At 38.6% G+C, this 7,075-nt stretch overlaps 1 long non-coding RNA gene across 1 annotated transcript; it reads right to left on the reverse strand.

Annotated features, from left to right (window-relative positions):
- Positions 1-258: 258 nt before the first annotated feature.
- LOC133386716 (uncharacterized) lies at positions 259-4,248 on the reverse strand. Its single transcript, XR_009763248.1, has 3 exons — positions 4,133-4,248; positions 3,766-4,040; positions 259-343 (listed from the first exon to the last, which is right to left on the reverse strand). It is a non-coding gene; the product is annotated as an uncharacterized LOC133386716 (long non-coding RNA).
- Positions 4,249-7,075: the final 2,827 nt, after the last annotated feature.

A 7,075-nucleotide genomic window follows, 5' to 3' on the forward strand; every position in this document is an offset into this window, starting at 1 on the left:
GGCTACTCCAACCAACAACACTTCCTGAAATCCTCAGGTAGAAGGTCTTTCCCAGTGCTGTCACCTAAGTTACTGTAGCTTGAGTTGCCAGGGATTCATTCAGAAATTTGCTGAATGGTATAAAACAGTTTGGGATATAGCTCTACTTGAAAAACTAACATATAATTTAAAGAAAACAAGAGGACGAAGTAAAGGGACTAATTTCCTTTCAGTATAGTATGATTTTATTAATTACATAAATTTACAAGATGCAAGGATCTCCGTCCCAGTGGCATACACATGGATATGGTACTATTATTAAATGGTCTACCAAATGAAAGGATAGGAATGATGTTCAACAGTCCTGCAGGAAAGAAAAAGAAAGGGAACAGTATTAATGTACAAATGAAAATTGTGTTAATAATCTACCATTGATAACAAAAATATAATCTTTATAAGCAATATGATGATGATCTACATAGTGTATTATTTTATGATATGTTGTTGGTTAAGTTTATTTTGAAAATTAATCAAGATTGGGAAAAAAGAATTGCTGAATGGGAGGCAGGTGCTCTGCCACCGAGATAGATGCTGTCATTTATCTATTTGGTTCTTTACTTATTAAAGTATTTATACCCCACCATTCCATATCTAGATTTGGGCATGCAAAGCAGCTTATAACAACATCAAAATGAAAGCAATCCAAGTAAAAACATACTTCTTCTAGGTCCTATACCATAGATCCTATGAGCATCAGCCTTGCCTTAGAAGTCACAGGAATTCGGCAAATAGGTCACTTCCATAACTTAGGTCAGTATTGAATCAGTTTCCTATCAAAGAGGGCCATAAAAATAACAAAACAACAAAAAACATGGGAAATGATTCAAGTTGTGAAAGATGTCTGTCTTTTAGGAGGCTTTTCTGTTTTATTATTTTTGTTTGGAGATAGCCCATACAATGCACTGAAAGCAGCCAAAAATTGTTTACAAAAATCACCCTAAGTAATTCACACCTCATTAACCTTAATAATCTACTTAAAATTCTTTAAACTGTTTTAAAGCAAAGACAGTCACCCTTGCTGACAACTCACATACCTACTTTGTCATGCAGTGTTATTATATACATGGCTGGGGTTTAGAAACCTCTGAAGGCTGAGGTTTATAACAGAAATGCTGACAGATCCTTACTGCCCTATCCCATCAAAACATTTCAGAGGATGGGGTGGTGGTGGAGTTGTGGACATAACTGGCCATGTTCTTGTGTTAAAAATGTTTCCCTTTATTGACTTAACTGATGTAGCCAGACAGATGGTTTTCCTGTGAATTCATCTTGAGTGTCAAATCAAGATGGCAAAATTGAGACAAGAGAAAATATATTAGGCATCTGATGTAGATTTTTTCATAAATGGGTCCCAATCCACTTCAGAAGCCAAATATATTTTCTCTTGTCTCACTTGAAGTATGTGGTGTGTGGTTGTTAAGTAAGAAAGAACAAATCAATGGCCCTACCTTTTTGGTTAGGCCAGGGCTTTGGAGGATCTGAGAGAGTAAGGCTCCAACATCTGTCTCTAGTGTCAGAGCTCTGTCTCCAGAGTCAATGGCTTATCTAATATATCCGATGTTCCCTGGGATGTTCTCTTGAATAACTTATGTTGTTTGGGTCTCTCAGTTTTTAAATCTGTGTTTTAATGAGGGTATGTGTAGTGAGTTTTGTTTTTGTCATTTATTTATTTATTTATTACATGTATATACCCCCCCCATAGCCGAAGCTCTCTGGGAGGTTTACAGCAATTAAAATATTTATATTTATGTAATTTGTTTATATTTATGTAGCTTCTAATTTTTTGTTAGTTTTACATGTTACTTCATATTTAAATTGCTCTTTTTATATAGTTATTGCAATCTGCCCAGAGAACGTTATGTTATGGTGTGACGTATAAATTCCATGAATGAATGAATGAATGAATGAATGAATGGACTTTGTTTTGGGATATTTTACTGTCCTAAACATATGTTGGAATCTGGCTTGGGGTAGTAAAATGTCCCCAAACCCCATCTATGTAAATTTCTTTCTCCCTTTTGAAGGTTAAGCCTCTTTTCATTAATACTGTGTATATATATAGCTGCAAATTTTACTGCTTTTTATCCCTGTCAGTATCAGAGTTTATTTGAAATTGTTTATATTTCAAATACAATTGTTTTTACATATGTTGTCTTATTTTTATACATACATATAAAACTAAATGTATACATATTTTACATATACAGTATAGAATTATGTATGTAACTGATTTACTTGTTTTTATATATGCAATTGCTTTGTATATGGTTTTTATTGTATTGTGAAGTGATTCATAAATAAATAAATAACACTTGACCAGCCCCTCCATTTTTTTTTGCAACCTATAGTTACTCATGAAAAAGATTTGAAAGATGGTGTTAACCAATCTTTTCAGGAGCAAATCCCATTACAATATCAATTATAGTGCTCTTGAGAACCAAGGAATGAGTTTTTTCCTCCACTTGCCATCTGCACTCTCTCTTCCCTTCTGCAGTTTCTTCCTTCCATCCTTTTTGTATCTTCACTTTTATTTTGTTCTTATGTCAGAATGCTCATTGTTTTTGTACCCCCAACATCTCCCCTCATAAAAATTTTGTTGTTTGGTAGTGGTTGTTGCTGTTGTAAATGCAGAGGATTTCACATGAATTTCAAATTGATAGTTTGATGCAAAGCCACCCAGATAATATACAATTTCACTTAATGAGTTTGGGGCATTGTGTTTTCTTCTTCTTCTTCTCCTCCTCCTCCTCCTCATTTTTAAAGGGCAAAATGTCAAATATCTCACAAGGATGCACATGATGGTCACTAAGTAGTTTGATACAGCTATATGTTGTTGGATCAATAGTATTATGCAGATCCAAGTATTTATTTATTCAGAACAACCCTGAATGAAATAAGATGAGTAAGAATGGCAACAGCCACAGGTTTGCATTATTTATTTATTTATTAAATTTATAGCACACTCTTCCTCCCAGAAAAAGCCCAGGGCAGCAAACAAAAACACTAAAAGCACTCTAAAACATCTTAAAAACAAAAGATTTTAAAACATAGTAAAATAAAACATCTTTGAAAACTTATTAAAACAAAACATCTTAAAAACATCTTTTTAAAAACAGCTTTCAAAACATCTTTAAAAAGCAATTCCAACACAGACACAGACTGGGATCAGGTCTCTCTACTTTAAGGGCTTGTTGAAAGAGGAAGGTCTTCAGTAGGTGCCAGAAAGACAAGCCAGATGTTGCCTGTCTATTATTTAAGAGCAGGGGTAGGTGCCACAACACTAAGGGTCCGCTTCCTATGTTATGCGGAACGGACCTCCTGATAAGATGGTATTTGCAGGAGATCCTCACCTGCTGATCACAGTGATCAACTTGATATATAAGGGGCAAGATGATATTTCAGGTATCAACTAAATTCTATTCAGAGTAAACACAGAAATTAATGAAGTTAGTCATGTCTATTAACTTCAATGGGTCTACTCTGAGTAGGACTAGCATTGACTACTACCCACAAAGTTCTGAAAAAAATTGAAACAGCAATGTGAACTTTAAAGGAGATGGTGAAACACACCTAGACTATTGTTGCATAGCAGGCACTATAACCTAGTTGGGGCCCTGTGGATTTATCATGATGTCTAATCTGGCTCTTTTCTGGCTAGCTGAGGATGTTGTATGACTATATTAGACATTATCTCCCAAGAGTCTGAATCAAAATTATCATACTTACTGGTGTATAAGTTCTTGCATTGATTCTCAGCAGGTGTAAGAGCAGCATGGTTCTTGTCAATTTAAAAGAAGCTAAGTTGGTTTGCAGTATCCACAATTCTAGTCCAGTGCATAGAAAACAAAGTACCTGTAGACCATGGGTCATATCAGGAATGTGAAACAGAGAATTGAGAACAGACTGTAGTGGTTTCTCTAAGGCTTAGCCTCAATAAGTTCCTTATGTTCCTCTTGCTTCATGTTTCTTCCTCCTGGCCTGAAAACATTCTTAGTACAACTCTGTAGGGAAAACATGCTACCCGTTAGATTTATGCTCTTAGAAGTCAATGTGTTAATTTGTGCTGTGCAGTAGAGAGGCTGTGTTGCCGTACCGTCATTAAATTAAGATGTGCAGGCCAGATGTGGAATCCTGATAGGAAGCTTTATTGCACAGTGGGTCTTGCCTATTGGATTAGTCTTCTAGACACAGCAAGCTCCTCTGTGTATGAAAGAGGGATCATTTGTGTCTTTAAATTATCTCACCTTCAGTGTGTCTGATCTTTACACCATGTGATCCAATAGTTTTGAGTTAAGGGTTGTCAAAGCCTTTTAAAAGTTATGGAAGAGCAATTCTTCTTGGCATATACTGTAGAAAAGCTTAGGTCTTTTCTAAGTATTTTTATGCTTTTGCTTTACAATACTTGAAGTTACCGAAACACTTTCTCCTTGCACAGCTTTTATCAATGAGATGCAGCCCTTAGTGAAATGAAGAATTAACTTTCTGATACTCCAGGCATGTAAAAGCTTTATTTCAATGTGTATCAGGGTAAATTTTAATGTTTCTTTTCCAAGCTTTGCTAAAGTGATGAGAATCCAGCTCTTTAAAATTAAAGTTGCAGTCAGCGAACATGGAGAACTTAGTTTTCAGCACACACTTTCTCTACACTAGAGAAGGAAGAGATGAGGAAGACTATATAACAATTGATATTTCCCACAATTATAAAAAAAAACATTAACAGCTAATACAAAGGCACAGTCCCCCCATTATTCTGTCATAGCAGTGTCTGACTCAAGTTGCCTAAGAGTTCATTCAAAGGCTTAATACATACAATAAAAATATATACTGCTTTGCAATATGCAGAAATTTCATTTTTGTACTTTTCCTTAAGAATTACTTAGTTCTATTGATGCCTCTGAAGCACAAAAATAGTTGGTTCATACGTCAAATCTTTTGGGTTCGTAATTCTTGAATGCATAACGAATCCTGAACTTTAATAGTTTTTGATATTCAAACTGAGATTGATTTAATATTTTCTGTACTTGCATGGTGTATATGCCTAACCATCTAAACTCTGCTATCTCTGTGTGTACACTCAGATGTTTGTTTACTTATTTATTAAAATATTTATAAGCCACACTTTTCATAAAAGTATATCAAGGAGCATTACAAAATACAAAAACATGATACAATTAAAAATCAATAAAAACATCATTAAAAACAATAACAAAAGTATCCATACGTACTGCATTGGTTGGAAAAGAAAATTCATATTAAAAGGCCTGTTTAAAATGTTCAGTTTTCAGGAGACACCTGAAAGAAAGAAGGGACGGTGCCTGTCAAACCTCTATTGGTAGGAAGTTCTCTAGGGCAGGGCCTGCCACACTAAAGGCTCGGTCCCTGGTGGAGGCCAACCAAACCTCAAGGATGTGAGGAACCACTAAGAGTGCCCCTTCAGAAAATCTCAGTGATCAAGATGGAATATAGGGAGTCAGGAAGTCCTGAAGGTATTTTGGGCCCAAGTTGTTTAGGGCTTTGTGAATTAAAACAAGTACCTTGAACCTGGCCTGGCAGGAAATTAGCAGTCTGTGCAGCTCTTCCAGCGGTGGAATAACATGTTGCCAGTAATCTGCTGCTGTGAGCAGTCTGGCCATTCCATTCTGCACTAGTTGCAGATACAAGGGGAGCCCCACCTAAAGCATGTTACAGTAATTGAGTCTTGAAGTTGCCAATGCAGTTCCAGGAACGGTCACAGTTGGCGTACCAGCCAAAGCTGGCAGAAAGCTGTCCTGGCCACAAAGCTCACTTGAGCCTCTAGTGACAAAGATAGATCAAGAAGTACCCCCAAACTGCATACCCGCTCTTTCAGAGAGAGTGCAACTCTATCCAGGACAGGCGACTGACCTATCTCTCGGCCATGGGAGCCATCCACCTACAAGGCCTCTGTCTTTCCAGGATTCAAGCTCAGTTTTTGGACCCTCATACAGTCCACCATTGCCTCCAGGCACCAGTCTAGGGCTTGCACAGCTTCTTCTGATTTAGATATAATGGAAAAATAGAGTTGGGTATCATCTGCATACTGATGGCACCTTGCTCCAAAGCTCCTGATGACTGCTCCCAATGGTTCATGTAGATGTTGAAAAGTATTGGAGACAAGAAGATAGATGTTGGATGCATTCTGAAGGAAATGAAGAAATGTTATTTGCAATGAACATGCATGTGGAATGATTTCACTTTAACTCTATAGTTACTCTTTGCCGAAAGAGACAATCATTTTAAAAGTTAGGTTTCGAAACCATACAGAAATCAGTAATTTTTGAAGAAATACAGCTGTATAGATTTATATCCACCCAGTTGTTCAACTTTTCTTTGTCACTCATGGTTGGGCATTTATTTATACAGTCACGAGAGTGGCTGTATTCACTAATAGGCAAAAAACCTTGCGTTTTAAGAATGCACCTATAGCCAACAGATATTTCTATCAAACTTTAAAAAGCAGGGAAATTTGGCAGGTATAGTGAATGTAACAGGGGAGCAGGAGACCTGCCTATTAGTGAATATTATAATGTAGATTTATGAAAGGACAGTATGTTAACATTTTAAAAAACATACCTGCGTTGTTAATCCCGTTCTGTGCCCGGTACTTCCGGGCAAAGGGGCGAGTTTGTGGCCACAGCCGAAGCTCAGGCCGCCATTGGGCGTGCACGCGGCGCACCGGCGTGCCATCGTGACACACAGGAAGGAGGCGGGGCAGCTGAAGGCCATTTAAGGCCGCTCTGCCAGCCTCCCGCCCTCCTTTGAATTTTGGCGGCTGAGGCTTTGTGGCGGCGGCTGCTGCACGGCGCGGGGGGCCTCCTGGCGCGGGCGAGGCCTTCCGGCCGCGGCGGGCCTTTGGTGAGCCGGCCTTTGGCGGCTGAGGCTTTGTGGCGGTGGCTGCTGTGCAGCGCGGGGAGCCTCCCGGCGCGGGCGAGGCCTTTCGGCCACGGCGGGGCCTTTGGTGAGCCGGCCTTGCGGGGGCAGCGGCGGCGGCGGGACGCGGGGGGCCTTCTGGCTGCGA

This window comes from Rhineura floridana, chromosome 6 (genome assembly GCF_030035675.1).
Source record: "Rhineura floridana isolate rRhiFlo1 chromosome 6, rRhiFlo1.hap2, whole genome shotgun sequence".
NCBI classification, from domain to species: Eukaryota; Metazoa; Chordata; class Lepidosauria; order Squamata; family Rhineuridae; genus Rhineura; species Rhineura floridana.